Source organism: Lygodium microphyllum, chromosome 5 (assembly GCF_053477565.2).
Source record: "Lygodium microphyllum isolate KBCC chromosome 5, Lygodium_microphyllum_v1.1.10, whole genome shotgun sequence".
Taxonomy (NCBI): Eukaryota; Viridiplantae; Streptophyta; class Polypodiopsida; order Schizaeales; family Lygodiaceae; genus Lygodium; species Lygodium microphyllum.
The window spans coordinates 164,033,510-164,051,676 of NC_141139.1; the positions used below are offsets into that span (position 1 = coordinate 164,033,510).

General features: G+C 36.4%; 1 pseudogene; it reads left to right on the forward strand.

Annotated features, from left to right (window-relative positions):
* The first annotated feature begins 17,000 nt into the window (after positions 1-17,000).
* On the forward strand, positions 17,001-17,153 carry LOC148036631 (5.8S ribosomal RNA; annotated as a pseudogene).
* The last annotated feature ends 1,014 nt before the right edge of the window (positions 17,154-18,167 follow it).

An 18,167-nucleotide genomic window follows, 5' to 3' on the forward strand; every position in this document is an offset into this window, starting at 1 on the left:
ATATACAAAATGTGGGAACTCCAACAATCATAATGTGTGACCATCCTTCCCTTTATTCAAATGCCATTGAAAGAATAAAGAATGAAGTGACAGTGATGGGCACTCGCCACCTGTAGTGTATATGTGTGTAGATACTGTTCATGTAGTAATACATGGGTAGTTAGGCACATACACCTTTAGCCCCCAACGATTCACTGCTAGTTACTTTTACATATCTTGGTTATTGCTTGAATATTGCTAGCAGTGGGAGCTTGATATTTTTTGATTATTTGCCCATAGTGGTCTCAGTCATATTGCTACATTTATTATAGTAGTGATGTGATTATAGTTTTTAGCATTGTCTTGAAGAGTAGACATTGTACTTTGTCAAACTATCGCTTGCAACGCTAGTGGAAAGCTCTCTACTTTGGTCTTTCCTTTTGTTTTGCTCTTGGTTTGGCCAAGTTTTGTGGTTGATTTGGAGTCATTTACGACATCCCATTCTCATGGATTTTGCTTTGGTATACTGCTATTGTTTTTGAATATTTTTTGAATAATAATACTATTTTTAATATAGAAAAACTTGATGGCACTAATTTCACCTATTGGAAGATGCAGGTATGGTAGGCACTAGTTCAAAAGAAGTAGGTTAGGCCATTGAAAACCAAGAGTGTAAGCCCAAAGGCATGGATCATGATGATTTAGATGAGTTGAATGAGCTATGTAAATCCACCTTTATACTGTCATTACCTAAAGAGGTTTATTTCAATGTTGTGGCACTTGAGGATAATGCCTAGAAGTTATGGAAAAAGATATACAATCTTTATGACCATCAAAATCCTACTCATAGATATATTAGTTGAAATAGCTCATGGACCTTTGCATGAAGGAAGAGACTAGTATGTTTGCATATTTGAATGAATTTCATTCAATTTTCAACCACTTGACTTCATAATAGGGCATTGAGTTCAAGGGTAATCTATCTCTCTTGTTCTTGTTTGTGACACTTCTCAAGTCAAGGGACACTTTTCATAGTGCAATGTGTGCCAATATGCCAAAGAATGGCTTGAAACTCTAGGATATTGAGGATGCTTTAGTCACATATGAGATAAATAGAAAGAACGTGAATGTAGTCTATATTTCTCATTTATTAATTGTTAGGGGTAGACATGATGGTAAGAGCTATAATGGTCATCATGGTAGAGACCGACAAAGGTCTCAGTCTCTTGAGCAGTCTTGTAGTAAGCCTTGTGGCTGTAAGTCCTCTCTCACATGCCATTACTATGGGAAGTAGAGTCATATTTAGTCATAATGCCATAAGATGTGTAGTGATAAGTGCAAAGAGAAAGGTAAGGATAAAGTGTAAGAAAATCTTGATGATCACGACATTATTCCTAGTAAGTCCAATGTAAAGATTAAAGAGATAAATGTAGTGTATCTTGAGTTAGATGATGAGTATATCTTAACAACTTCCTCTCTTGATACTTCTGAATTGATAGATGCTTTCTACATATTCTTAGTGTTTGTTGCTCGATTTGGGGGTCTTTTTACATAGGGATTGGCTTCAGTCTTGTCGTAACATGATAGGTTCTATTAGACTAGGAAATAACTCGGTATTAGATATTATTAGCATTGGGGATATATGGCTACAATTTTCCTTAGGCAGCTCTTTTACTCTACATAATGTATGTTATGTACCAGCTTTGACCAAAAGCCTTCTATTTGCTATCTATAATTGGATGATGTAATATATTATGTATCTATTGGTGATTTTGCATGGAATATTCATGGGAATCTTGTTTTTGCTTGAGATGCCAAGTTTGGTAGCCTTTGTTCTTTATTTGTCACTAAATTCACATCCTTAAAGGGAATGAAAATGCTTACTCATTTGCAATATCTTCCAACTTTTGATTACAAATGTTTTGATTCATGTGACTATTGTCTTCATATGACAGGCAGACATGTAGTTCTCATAAAAGTTGCATTACACACATGGGTGAGACTTTGGCTCTTGTGCGTTCCAATATATGCGGTCCCATGCCATTTAGTCATTGGCTGACATGAAGTACTTTGTTATGTTCATTGATTATTATTTGCATAAGGTTTGGGAATATCCTATCAAGCAAAAATCAGAAGTCTTATCTACCTTTCAGTGTTGGCTTACTCTTGTTGAGAACTAGTTTGGGTATAGGATGAAATACCTAAGGTTTGACAATGGAGGTGAATATGTCTCCAAGACTTTTGAGTAGTTTTGTGATGAGAGGGGTATTAAGTGTCAGTTGACTATCCCCCACATCCCACCCCAGAATGGTGTCTAAACACATGAATAAGGCTGTTCAAGAAAGAGTCATGCTTAGTCAGGGAGGTTTACTATAAGATTTATGGGTTGAGGCAATTACTACTGCCATAGATTTGATAAATAAATCTCCATGCACTACTATTAGCCATTAGGTTATAGAGGAGATATACCCTAGCAAACCTTCCTCATATGTGCATCTTAGAGTCTTTGGATATGAGGCTTTTTGCCATGTATCCAAGGACAAACACAATAAGTTGGATCCTAAGTCAGTGAAATGCATCTTTCTTGATTATGTGGATGCAGATGAGATGGCTATCACCTATAGAATCCACAAGCTCAAAAGGTCATCCGTAGCGATGATGTTGTTTTCCATAAGGAGAAGATACATAAGAATCTTGAGCAACTAGTTGAGGTACACTAAATGGTCTTTTAGGAGGAGTGTCTTATCACCATACAACAAGCTAAACAACTTGCACTTGATGCTCCAATGGCCCATGATCATTATATTAGGGATATACAAGCTCCACAATCTATTTTGAGACAATCTACTAGAGATAAACATTAGCTTGATTGGTTTGCACCCTCCATGGACTATTGCATGGTGACAGATTCTGGTGAGTCCCTTATGTACGAGGAGGCCACGTGTAGTGGAGATAGTCACTCTTGGGAGAGGGCCATATAGTTTGAATTTGATTGATTGTAAAAAAAATCATACATGGAATTTGGTTCCTTTACCCGATGGGAAACATTTATTGCCATAGAAGTGGATGTACAAGTTGAAAAGTATCCTTGGATACTCTCGGCCAACATATAAGGCTACATTGGTATGCCAAGGCTTTTAAGAAATATCATGGTGTTAATTTTGATGAAGTCTTTTCTCTTGTAGTTAAAAAAACTACTCTATGCTTGGTTTTGGCCTTGATCATATGGTTAGATCTAGACCTTTATTAGATGGATGTGAAAATAGCTTTTTTGCCTTGCATGTGGATATCTATATACAACATCCTAAGGGATTTATTAAAATGGATAGGGAAAACTTAGTAAGTTGAGAAAGAGCCTTTATGGCCCTAGGAAACGGTACCATAAATTTGATGCTTGCATACATTCATAAGGATATACTCACAGTAATATGGATCTATGTCTTTACATAAAGAACGCTTATGATGGTACTTTATGTGGATGATATGTTGATTGTTGGGAGAGCTCATGATGAGTTGGATGGTTTGAAGACTTAGCTCAAGAAGAGCTTTAAGATAAAGGAGATGGGGCATGCCTCACATATTCTTGGTTTGTGCATCACGCGCGATCACTCTATGGAGCTCCTTTACATGTCACAACATGTGTATATAGAGAAGATGCCGCTCGAGAAATTTCATATACAAGATGCTCAGTCTATTGGCTATTCCCATGTGAAGGTCATTCGGGTCGATTATCCCTAGTGAGATGAATAGAAGGCCAATATATCCAATACCCCTTATGCATCCATAGTGGATAGTTTGATATATGCCATGATAGCCGCTCGTCGACATAGCATTTGTAGTGGAAGTTGTGTTGTGCAATATGGCTAGACCTAGTTGGGGACATTGGGACACCATGGAGAGTATCATGACGTACATGAGAGGCATTGCAAATATGAGCATTTGTTATGGTGGCTAGGATATTACACTGACTTCGACTATACTAGACATGTAGATAATAGGAAGTCCACCTCTAGGTGTGTCTTCACTTTTGCTAGAGGTGCTATTTCTTGGATGTCCAAGGTACAAAAATGCATGCCCTTATCTACCATCGAGACAAAGTATATTGTAGCCATTAAGGCTTGCAAGGAGGCCCTATGGTTAGGCTATTTGTGGTGGTGGACATTACTATTACTTCTAGATTGCATTTGGATTCTATGAGTGTTATTTAGTTGGCCAAGAATTTGATCTTTCATTCAAAGAAGAAGCACATTAAGGTGTGCTATTGCTTCATTAGGTAGAGAACAAGTCTATTAAGCTTTTTAAGATCTTGACTAATGATAATCCTATAGATTTTCTCACTAAAAGTCTCTTAGAAGAATGCTGGGTGTAGGATGAGATGATGTCTACTCCTCATCCAGTTGTACTTGATGTGTTATATGCTTTTTTTCTTTTTCTACATTTTTACTTTGTTACTTTTTTCTTGTTTTCTTCTCCCTAGAGGCATGTTGCCTTTAAGTGGGAGGTTGTTGGGAGTAAAGGTGCTTGTGCCTATGCTATCGTATTGGGGGTGAAGGCAGCTATGCCTACATTTCCCTATATTTACTTCATATACAGGGACCCCATACCTCTGTACACTATAGGTGTGGTGAGTGTCGATCATTGTCACTTTATTCTTTATTCTTTTAGTGACTATTGAGTAAGGAAAGGTTGGTCACTCATTGTGACATCAAAAAAAAAAGAGGGAAATTTATTTGAACAAGAATGATAAGTTCTTGTGTACTTGTAAGGAGCATAGAGAGAAGGAGAAGGATTCAAATCCTATAAACAAATAAGTATGAACTCTCCTTGGAAAGGAGGTGAGTTTTGCATTACTTTTAGTCCATTTGGTGGTTTACTTCAACTTGAATGTTTTTGACATGTAGTAAATAATCATCATACTAGAAAAAGCTAATAAAAGGGGACTAACCACATTCATTCCAAAGCGTTGTAGGCTTGGGCCAGTATGAGTTCCCACATCTTATATCTTTCTCTCTTGCTCTCTTACTCCATCCTCCAGAGCTTGCATCTCTCTTGATTTTGCTTCCACTCGAGCTTCTCCCTTCACTAAGTTTCTTTTTGATATCTTATCTCATCAAAACAAGTCTTTATCACAAGTCTCAGTACTAAGGTTTTAATTAATGAATTGATGATTAATCAAACTCTTCACAACAAGCAAGCCACTTGGTGATAGCAGGGAAGGGAACCAAGAGTTGCAATAGTTGCAAGACCACTATCCACATTATTGTCTCCAGAAAAGGAGTAGAGAGTGGAAATAAGGAGCACCTAAAGGATCCTCACAACATCATCCCACCATTACCAACTTGGCATCTTGTTCATCTCATGTTTTATCATCATCATATACTCCTCATCTATGTCCATCAATAAGTTTCTTACCACATAATGCACCTATCCTCAACTCACTCACTCACTCTCCCTCACCCACACAACATCTAAAGAACACACAAAATGTGAGAAAACAAGGCATGCTCTTATATTTTACCAAAAGGAATAAATGCACAACATAGACATACCTCCTCATGACTACACATGCGTGATGTTGCACATGTGAGGATTCATTGAAGTGCATTAAAGCTATGCTTGAGTCACCACTACTCTCTATATAGTTGTGTTTGCATCTAGTACCAATGTAGAGCAATAAGGCCCAAAATTTGTAAAGGGGAAGTGAGGACCTCAAAATCACCCCCTTGAAAGAGCTTGAAGTCCCTTTGAGCTATCGGCCATTAGGATGCCTATTACAATGCTTTGCTAGCCTATTACAAGAGCAAGGATAAAGGAATGCACAATGCTTTATAGTCCTATTACAATCTAAGTAATGAATCAAGATACATTAGAAGTATTAATAGGGTTCTCCTTGAGCTAGGTAGCGAAGGATTATTTATCACATTTGCAAGATTTTGCTTCATTGGGAGGGCACCCTTTCCACTTGGCAAGGTATTTGGGAAAACCCTTGTGATCTTGGTGTTGAAGGATTGCCTTAATTTTGAAGGGGCCATTGGAATGGGATAATGCAATGTGCCACCCCCATTACGTATGTGGGTGGAACCTATCAAGAAGGCATGCATGTTAGACATTATGCACACAGATGCTGGGTCCAAATTGTAGGTGACTTCATTGATGAATTTTGTGATTTTTTATAGTTCATACTAGTGGTGCTTGAACTTAAAGACTCATATTTTCTTGGGTAGTGACATATGGTTGGAACTGACTAGGACCATATCCCCTTTGGTGAAAAGTATTTGCACTTCTTGTTGGCTTGCTCCATGATGACAAATTTACTTTGCTTGAGACTAGCATTTTTCCCTCTCAATTTCCTTAGAAAATCTTTTGCATCTGTCTTTTGCTCACATTTTCGTGAGGCCAGGGTTAAGGGGGTGATGACCTTTCCAGGTGGCTAACTCAAAATAGGTGTAACCTGTTGCATTGTGGATTGAGCTATTATAGTAGAATTGGAGCACATCAAGGTATAGGGCTCCATCCTTTTGATCCATTTAGGCATAGCTTCTAAGATAGTCTTTGATTCCTTGATTCACCCACACTTTTAACCCATTTTTTTCTAGGTGAAAGGATTAGGAAAATTTGAGTTGTGATTCCAATGTTTTGAAAAGTTCATTCCATATGTTGCTTATGAATTTGCCATCCCAATATGACACAATGGTTAAGGGTAGCTCGTGCAACTTGAGATATGAGTGAAAAAGAAAAGCTTTTTTTATGGTACTAAGGGGTGGCTTGTTGCGATGAAGTGTGACTGCTTGGAAAAGTAGTCCATCACTACAAAGATGATTGTGTAACCATAGGATTTGGGGGGTTCTACAACAAAGTCCATGCTTATGACATCCTATTGGTTGAAGCAAGCTTGCTCGCTTTGAACAAGGGGATTTCACCATTTGGCAAGTTGGGCATGCCTTCACATAATCAAAAACCTCCTCCACACTTCATGTTAGATTATCTTCTTTAGTTTCACATCGTTAGGGATGTATAGTCTCTTGCCTACAAAGCTGCCTTCTTCTACATTGTTAGGGATGTATAGTCTTTTGCCTACAAAGGTGTCTTCTTCTACCTTGTATATTTTATGATGCATTTTCCCAACTTTCACTTCATTTATTAAGTCTTACATCTCCTTGTCATTTTCTAGGGATTTTTTCACAAACTCTTGGAAGTTATTGTTACATACACTCTCTATTCTTAAGTTTTCTTTTTGAGACTAAGTGCATTTTCTATCTTGTTTTTGGATCCTAGCTTATGCTTGATCTCAATGTCAAACTCTAGAAGAAAGTCTAGCCATATCACCTACTTTGCCAACAACTTGGATTGGGACTAAAATTATTTTAATGAGATGTTGTTTCATGAAAACCATTGGGTATTTGCCTTGAACATAGTGTTTCCATTTCCTAAGGTTGTGTATTATGACTAGCATCTCTTTTTCATTCATGTTCCAATTGTTTTTTGGCTGGAGAAACTTCTTGAATTCATATGAAATTAGGTGCCCATTTTGCATCAACATTCCCTAATGCTAGAATCTAATGTATCATTGAGATCTCAAAGGGCTTGGTGAAGTTTGCCACTTAGGGCACTTGGATCTTGCTCATACACACCTTCACAAGTTTAAAGGTTGCTTGTTGATCTCCTTCCCACTCGAAGTTAACTTCTCCTATGGTAAGCTATGAAAATGGGGACATTACCGTGTTGTGATCCTTTACGAACCTTGAACAAAACATTAAGAATCCTAAGAGTTATTTAGTTTCCCTCCCTGTTTTTAGTACTAACTAGTTCTTTGTTGCCTTTTTGCTTGGGTTTGCCTTGAATTCTTCCTCTACTACTATAAATCTCAAAAAGTTCAACTTTTTTACTACAAACTCACATTTTTTGTGATTTGCATACAACTTTTGCTACCTCTGCTTTTCAAAAACCTTGCTCACATGTATATTCTTCTAATCTTTTGTTATATACAAGACAAGTTTCCATGTAGATGATGACAAAGACATCTATATTTCACCCTATAGACTCCATCCATCAACTCACCAAAGGTGCTTGGCCTATTATTAAATCCAAATCCTAGAACTAGCCATTCATATGTGCCATATCTAATTTGTAATGCTATCTTTGGGATGTCCTATTTGGTTGTGCAAATCTGGTGGTAGGCAAACCTAATATCTATGCAGCTAAAATACTTGGCTCCATGTAGCTTATCTAGAAGGTTATCTACTGATGGAATTGGTTACTTGTTTTTTATGGTATTTAGTGCTATATACTCTATGCACAACCTTATCTCCCCGTGTGTCTTCTTCATGAGTAACACAAGTGCTTTGAAGGGAACTTAGGTGGATGAAGCCTTGCTCCTCTAATTCATGTAGTTGCTTCTTCAATTCTAGGAACTCTATGTGGTTCATCCAGTACAAGTCCTTGATTGGTGGATCCTACAATCAATTAGATATTTTGATCTACATCTCTCTTTAGGGCTAGTTGCTTGGGACTCTGGGGCATCATGTTTAGATACTCCTTCAACACCTTTTCCACTTTCTTATTTCCTAATACACCATTTCCCACTTGATTGGTGCTACACATCATGATACCCTTTCCACTTTCTTATTTCCTAATACACCATTTCCCACTTCTCCACTTGATTGGTGCTACACATCATGATTCCCTTGGGTAACTCTGGGGGCATCACATCTATATATTCCTTTAGCTTTTTTTCTATATTATTATTTCCCACTTGGAACTTGGGTGTTTCTTCTTATAAAAGTCAGATCATGCATAAGTACACCATGTCCCCATGTTTTACTGGCTTGTCCATTTTTTTGGTACTACAAGTCATGATTATGGGCTGAATGCTAACACTTGTGTTCATAGGCCCTTTTGGTATTTCTCTTTGAGTTGGATAGTGTGAGACATACCTTGCAATAGCTTAAGGCCACATTGGATTATGGTATCTTTTATGAGGCTAATTTACTAGTGTGATTATTTGGTTATACTGGTACAAATTGGACAAGCTATGTGTCTCATATGAAGTCCACTAGTGGCTACGTATTTTCCTTTGGGACTAGGGTTGCAATTTGGAGTAGTAAGAAACATCCCATTGTTGCATTATCAAGTATAAAGGTAGAGTATAGGAGTGCTACTATGGCAGCATGTGAGATAGCCTAAATACAAAAGCTAGTTGATGATTTAGAGATTTAGATAGATATAAGAGTTTTCATTTATTGTGATAACATGAGCAACATACAATTGGGTGGAACCCATTGTTTCATGCATGTACGAAACACATTGAGGTTTATTATCAGTTCATTAGAGAGTGGATCTTAGTAGGTATTATTGTTCTTAGATATGTGAACACAAAGGAGCAAGTTGTATATATTTTTATCAAGGACCTAGGAGCAAAAAAATTTCCATGATTTCAAAGCTTACTTAGAGTACATGCCATGGAGTTGAGCTTAAGGGGGAGTAGTGAGATATCAGGCTTAACATGAGCTGACTGTCATGTACTTGGATTGACTGTTTTTGCAATTATATCACTAGCATGGTTGGTATCTATATCGACATATACTTCTAGTAATACTTTATATTTGTCTACCTATCTGAGTTATAGGATATCTATCTCATCATCTTTCTTTTGAAGTATCATTGGAAACATATTGCATCTTCCTTCTGAAGTTGTCAATGCCTAACCATTTCTCCCTTCATCCATGGAATTTTTGCATATCTCTTTACGTAATAAACTACCCACAATATTATTAAACTTTATTTCACAATCTAAAGTTGAATTACTAATGGCCATTCTAAAGATGTTCCATGAGGTAGGCAAAGAGCACAACAAAAAGAAGGTCTTAATCTCATCTTCAAACTTCAACTTTTGAGGTTGCATTTGACTAGGTATGATGTTGAACTCATTAAGGTGGGAGGCCATAGTAGAGACCACTCTTATTTGCAACTCAAACAACTTTTTCATGAGATATGCCTTATTGGAGATTTTTTTATTTTCATAAGTGTCACATAGCTTCTTCTATGACTTATGTATAATTGTCTCATTCAAAATTGTTAAGTACACAAATTCTACAAAGGACAACCTAATAGTGGATTTGGCTAATATATCAAGCTTTGACTAATCATCAATGAAACTCGAACAACTTTTTTATGAGATATGCTTTACTAGAGATAATTTCCTTCTCATAAGTATCACATAGCTTCTTTCATAAGTCATGTGTAGTGGTCTCACTCACAATTATAAAATATAAAAATTCTATGAAGTGCAACCTAATAGTGGATTTGGCCAATGCATCAAGCTTTGACCAATCATCTTTAAGATATGTCTTCTAGTTTTATATCTAGTTCTTGTATGGGTCCCAAGTGTTTCTTTTGAAGAAGGACATCTCGGATCTTCTCCTTCCACAAATTGAAGTTAGACTATCAAACTTCTTAATGGTATACAACTCCTTATGCATATCAATGATCAAGCCATTTAGACAAAATAACAACTAATTATCAAGTTATAGCAATTGAAAAATCACTAAGCAATACCACAAATTTGGCAATTTTTTTACAATACTTACTCTCTATAACCAAAACTAAGAAATGATAGAAAACAAACTACTATTCAACAATAATTCAACAATAATGCATATATCACTATCCAAATATTGTGAAAATCATAGTATATAGTTAAATCATTGTATTACTACATTAATACTTCCTCACAAATATTGTAGTATAACAACATCTAACTATTCATAAGTACAAGAGAAGACCGATTTTCTTGAAACCACTATAGTATATCAAAGAACAATGTCCTTTCTCATTCATGAGCAAATATGCATAGATAACATGACAATATATATAGCTTGAGAAATACTACAACATATACATTAAAGTCTCTACTCTAGTAATACTTGATGCTTGCATAAAATAATAGGCAATAATAAAATTTTAAATTGTGAAATGTGTAATCTGCAATATGTATCATTAGCTTGCAACTTGAAACTACTTATTTTTAATAGTTTGTCAATTTACCAATGCTCGATGACCTATATATAATATATCTTTAATGTGTACTATAAGCCTTGACCTATTTTATAGGTTCTAAGCAACCTATGTAGAGCTGCAAATAAAGACGAAGTAGCCTATGTAGCACTTATAGGTAAAAAATGAAGCTAGTTATAACCTTAGATTAAAAAAAACAAAGATCATGAGATTTTTATTGGTGATGTTGGTTGGAGACTCCCTCTCATTCTAATACCAATTGTTAGATATGTAAAGAGAATGGAGATCTTATATACATACTTGAAAATAGACAACATAAAAGAGAGGTGACGAGACCAAGAGCACACACATAAAAGCAATGAAAACTCTAGTACATAGAGAGATAGGGCTGAAATCTTCTTCTTCTTCTTCCACAAAAAAGAACTAAGTCTACAACATGACAAAAGACTAATATGACAGTACCACAACGTATGTACGTGTAGTCACTAAATGTGAACCCATTAAGGTAAGAAGAGGTGGTACAATAAGTGTGCCATAACTAAAGGTGGACTACGTGGGTATTGTCTAGTTATAGAATCACTAGTGTATCCTCATGTTCGTCACCTAGCTTGCCAGTGAGTAATATCTTGTCATATTACCAAGGCTTGTGTAGTGAATGCTAGCTCATGTAGAGCTCGACATGTCAATACTCCCCCTTGAGCTCAGCATGAGCTCGTGAACTCTAAGCATAGTCCTAAAGCATGCAAGCTTCTTAGCTCCTAAGGCCTTGGTGAAAGCATTAGTAGCTTGATCTTTTGTGCGGACATAAACCAAGTCAATATCACCTACCAACACTGCTCTCAAATGAAATGGTGATGGATCTCTATGTGTTTGATCCATGCATGATACACTAGGTTACTAGCTCATTGAATGCTACTAAGGTTATCACAGTAAATGAGAACCTTTTTGTCCACATGCATCCCCAAATCACCAAGTAGCTCACGTAACCAAGCTACCTTACATGTTGCAATTGCAACACCTTTGCACTCTATCTCTATACTAGACAAGGCAATTGTCAGTTGTTTCTTGTTGCTCCAAGTAACAGCAACACTGCTAAAGGAAAGCATAAAACTACTACTAGATCTCTTGCTCGAAATACTACCAGCCCAATCTCCATCTATGTACCTATACAAGTCCAATGGTACATGTGTAGCATAGAATAAGGCATAGTTCAATGTGGATTTGACACAATGCAATGTGTGTTGCACTGCATCCAAATGTGGTTTTGATGGAAGCTACATAAACTAACTCTCCAAACCAATTGTGTAGTTTAGGTCTAGCTTAGTAATTGTCAAATAGATAAGTTTTCCCACAATCTTTTGGAACATAGTGATATCCTCAATCAAGTCATTCTAAAGTGCACTAAGCTTAGCATTAATTTCCAAAGGCATAGAAATAGGCTTGCAATCAGCCATACCATACTTTTTCAATATGTCCATATACCGTTTGGAGTCCTAATTATCTCTATGCCAAAAAATAGCGTAGCTCTCCCAAATCCTTTATCTCAAATTCAGTCTTGAGAAGACCCTTCACATTATCAATCTCTATCTCACTATAACCCATAATGATCAAATCATCCACATATATGTAGGTTGCATCACTCTCACATATATACAGTGAGTGATCAATCTATGCTATGTGAAATCCAATGCTAACAAGGTATTTGTCAATCCCATCATGCAATGCCCTAAGTGCTTGCTTCAGCCCATATAAGGCCTTACAAATCCTATATACATAATTTGGATTATTCTCATCCACATAACCAATTGACTACTTCACATAGACTTTCTCTAGTAACTCCCCCTACAAGAAGGCATTCTTAACATCCATTTGATACATGATCTAACCTTTTGCTATAGACAATGCTATGACAACCCTTATAGTGGCCATTTTAGCCACTTGAGAAAATGTCTCCTCATAATGAATACCATGAGTCTAAAGCCATTTGCAATCAATATCTTTATTGTCTTTAGGTAAAGATACCGACTCCCATGTGTCATTATCCATAAGCGTAGCCATTTCTTTATCCATAGCACGATCCCAATACTCAGTAACCATTGCATCCTCAAAACAAGTAGATTCCATATCTTGCACAACCTTAGCCATGTATGCATAGTGATGAGTTACATAGGTATCATATGTCAATTGCTATATTGACTTTCTTACTCTACTTGATCTATGTGGACTTGGATCACTACCAAATATTTTAGCATCCTCTTTTGTCTTTTGCACACCAAGTGTTTTAATAGACAGAATCTAAAATTCCTCATTGAAACTCTACTCAGAGCCATCTAAATCAGTATTAACATGAGAGAAACTTGATGATACATTTATTATAATTAATAGGTGAGTCCCCAACTTTTTCATTGTCTTCTCTTGACATTTGTGGTGTACTTGGTGGATAACCTATGACCTCAATTTACCACTCCAAGATTTATCAATAAAACCATGACTAGAGACTCTTGTAGTCCACTCAATGTTTATGACTACTGACATGTTTTTTGCATAGCCACATGCTCATGCTCATTAATCTCGACTATATTCTGCACATTAATGTACTGGCTACTCATTTATTAAAAACAACAACCCTACTAACTCTTAGCTCACATATAATAAGGTTATAACATTTATATCTCTTCTCCTAAAGAGAATATCTAATAAATACATATATTTCTTGCTTCAAGGTTCAATTTATTATGTAACTTATAAAAAATGTGTACACAAGAAATACATCCAAATACTTTTAGATGAGATAGATTTGGCTTTCTACCCCTAAACTTGTCTTTAGGTATTATAACATGTACAATAGTAGTTAATGTCCTATTCATAATGTATATAGCAATAAAAATTGCTTTAGCCTTATAATAATGAGATAAGTTTCTTTCTAACACAAATGCACAAGCCACCTCTACAATATGCTTGTTTTTTACTCAATAACTCAATTTTGCAAAGTATATATACATGTATACTGTCTTTGTATACTATTTTTCTGCAAAAAATTAGAGTACTCATTGAAGAGATATTCTTCCCCTCTATCCAACCTTAGGCATTTAATATGCAACCATGTATCCATCTCAACCAAAGCCTTAAAGCTTATAAAGTGAGTGAATATCTCACTTGTCTTACGCATAAAGTAAACCTATACTTTGTGAGTATGATAATCAATGAAGGAAACATAATATTTGCAACCACTCAAAGTTGTAGTCTTTGTAGGACCCCACTCATCATAATGTATCAATTCAAGTGGCTTCTTACATATATGTTTTTTATGTGAAAATATATGCCTTTCTTGCTTTCCAAATTAATATAATTCACATACTTTACGCATTTCATTAACTCTAAACTTGGGCAAGACATCCACAATCTATTTTGATTGCATGTCTTTCAGCCTATACATTTACATAATCATCTCTTCTGCCAAATTTTAATATCACATGACCTAAAATGTGGTCAAATGTGCATCCATTCTAGGTAGACTTACATCAAGAGTAAACAATCTTCCAACGTGCATTTTTCTTTTGGAACCATGCAATAATTTTTGAGATCTTCTACATAACAACCATCAAATGTAAACTAGACTGTAATCCTTGTTCTACCATCTGATCAATAGAAACCATTTTTTTTTTTGTTATATTTGGTACATGCATCACATAATCCAAAGACTTACTTTTACCCATACTCAAAGGAACATTTTCAATATGAGTAGTGGGGTGAGCTATATCATCCTCTATCTCCACATAACCTAGAGACTCTAGGTTGCATATCTCGTCAAACCACTCACAATGGGAAGTCATGTGTAATTACCTTGTTGCCTTTTTACAATTCTAATTTCAATCTTATTTTTGAATCAATTTTTAGAAACACGACCTTTTTGAACACAATGCTAGCACTCTTTGTTATCACTAAAATTCTATTATCTATTACAATCTGCAACTTGTCCTCTTTGACTCCCCCTTCCTTAGACTGTCCTCCTCTATTTTACTGTGCATCATAACTTTGACCATGACCACCACCTTAGCCTCTACTATGACCTCTACCTTTGCTAGTAAATTAAAACACATGTTTAGACTTATTCTTGCTTTGACACAAGCCATGGTTCTTCTACTCAAGTATCAACATAGAAATCAAGTCTGCAAAATCAGGAATATCAATCCTTATATTCATAGAAGACCTGAAGCTCTTATATTCATCTCCAAGTCCATCTAAGCATATACGCAGCACATCATCATCATCATCATCATCAACTACCACACTGATAGATCCAAGAGCTTCCACAATACTCTTGAACTTTAAGGCATAATCATTAGTGGATAGGTTTTCTCTTTTCACTTGGTTCTCAGCTTTGATTTGAGCTATAGCTTTCTGGCCTTTGTGTTTGCTTCAAACAATCTTGCTAGATTCTTCCATGTAATAGTAGGGGTTTCAAATTTCTATAAATAGCCCATAATACTATCTGTGACATAGACAGATAGCTAATACATGACTTTGTGTCTACTCCCAATCTTTCTTAGCCTTTACCTATTCTGCAGTAGCATTTCATATAGGAGCTTTCGGTGCCATTGCCATGTCTCCTTTAATATAATTCCAAACATATTTGCCTTCAAGAATTTGGTCATCCTAAACTTCCATACAAGATAATTGTTCTTACCAAGCTTCTCACTAACAATTTAGTTGAAATTGTCAAACATTTTGACAAAACAAATAACTTGCAAAAAACTGTAATTTGCAAACAAGCTGATACTTGGTGCACCACAACTAAACATGCAATCTTTTTCACTAACTGCACAATAATAACTGCAATCTACAACTTGTATACAAATGCCTCTTGTTTCTATAACCTAGCAAATACATGAAATATTATAGATTTTAGATCCATAACTTGTGCATCTATAAATAACCGACATGGTTGAAATTGCGGTATATCCAAAAAGTGATGTCATACCACTTCTAGGTCCAAAACGGAGGTCAAAATGACCTCTGATACCAAAAATCACATTGGAAAATCCCTAAAGGGTCAATCTATAGAATATACATTGTTCTTCCTACTCACTAAGTTTAATTGCAATCGAAGACTACAGGCCTACTAGCCTCAGGAGCCTTCTGCTAACTATAACCCAAGGCAAATCTAGTAAGATGAAAGAGCTTCTTACCTGTTGCTTGCTTTCATGCTCCAATGCCTTCACCTCTAAGCTTTCAATCAAGCTCCACAGAACCATGGGATGGCTCTGATACCATGAAAATATACAAGAGGAAAGAGAGGTGAAGAGACTAAGAGCACACATACAAAAGCAATGGAGACTTGAGCATACAAAGAGATAGGGCTAAAATCTTCTTCATCTTCCACATAAAAAAACCAAGTCTACAACATGATTAAAGACTAATATAAAAGTAGCACAACATATACACATGTAGTCACTAAGTGTGAACCGGCTAAGGAAAGAAGAGATGGCATAATAAGTGTGTCATAACCAAGGGTGGGTGGGTATAGTCCATTTGTAGAATCACTAGTGTATCCTCATGTCAGCTACCTAGCATGCTAGTGAATAATATCTTGTCACATCATCAAGGTGTGTAGTGGATGGAAGTTGTAACAAGGTTTTTGTAGGTGAACTTGCAAATGGATCATTGACACACATTTGTGAGAGCAATGTGAGCCGCTCTATGTCAATGAGGGATCACACTTGGAGGCATGGTCGGTGTCATCTCTCCCCTCATTGGAGTTAGGCAATAGTGGGGAGTTAATGCTTTGGGGTCATCCCATGACCATGTGGGTGGAGGAGGAAGGAGGGATGCTTTTGACCTCTCTCCCTTGCTCACGTTGATCCCCCTCCCTCGTGTCCGTTTGGGCAAGTTGCCATCTTGATAAACCTTTTGCCCCTTCCCATACACAGGGGTGGCATAAGAAACTTAAGAAACCTTCTCTTGTCTGAGATTCCTCCCCTCAGGAGGATTGGAACAAAAAAATGCAAGACTCTCAAAAATGTCTATCTTGGCTCTTGCAATGATGAAAAATGCAATGAAATGTGATGCATAGTGTGAATTGTAGAATTTTGCAAATTATCAAGTCTTTGAACGCAACTTGCACCATTAGCTCATCCAATGCCATGCCTGTTTGAGTATCCCTAACTGCCCCATACCCTCCCTCTTTCTTTGAATAGAGCGTGGAATTGGTCATTCTGTTCCCACGTTACTCTCTTTTGTAGTGTGAGGGATACCACAATTGGCTAAAATGTATCAATAGTACCATATAGTGATGTTGCTCCATAAGGGTGGTTCATTGCCTCATCAAGGTGGAAACTATTTGCAGGTGTGTATTTTAGGGTGCATGTGTCAGGATTGGGACACATAAGCTTACATATCAAATCATTTTTGTAGTAATATTTCTTGAATATAAAACTCCAATCTTTATCATGATTGACCTACTCAATCCTAAAATTTTCTAGACTCTTTTGTAATGTTACAAGACTTTATGTATAGCATTCCATTCATTTTGAAAAGAAGATGAAGAAGAAAAGGTAGGAAGAAAGGAAAAAGAAATAAATACATACCGATGGTCACATCACCACATGTAGGGATCCTTAGGTGCATTCAGTGGCCTTGGTCGACTGGCTCTATCCCCCCCTAGCTCTTCTTTTTCATCATGCTTTCTCAGAGCACATCAAGGGTAGGTCATACCTAGGGAGCCCATCTTGCTTATGGTTATACCTAGCACCATGTACATTCCTCTCTATCTCTCTCTAGTTTTGTCACAATCCACGACAAAAGTAAGTTGGAAAATCACTTGAAAATATTTTCTCCAACTAGCACAAGTACTTGTAACTATTGGAGATCTTGACCCTCAAAATCATTCAACTACAATATAGTGCCTTATCCAATATACTAATGGTGTCTTCGATGATCTTCTTCAACTCCCTTTTTCTCCACATTGACAATTTTAATGTAGCTACTAGGATTCATTGCTTCATCGCTGCACAATTATGAAGAACTAGTGGGTTAATCTTCTAACTAAGTAGTACCTAAACATACATATGTATTCACATAATATTTGCACACACTAATGTATGCATGGTTTGGATCCTCAAGTATAAGATAATAGTCTAGGCTTGCCTAGATTCTAACCACCTTCCAAAACCAAT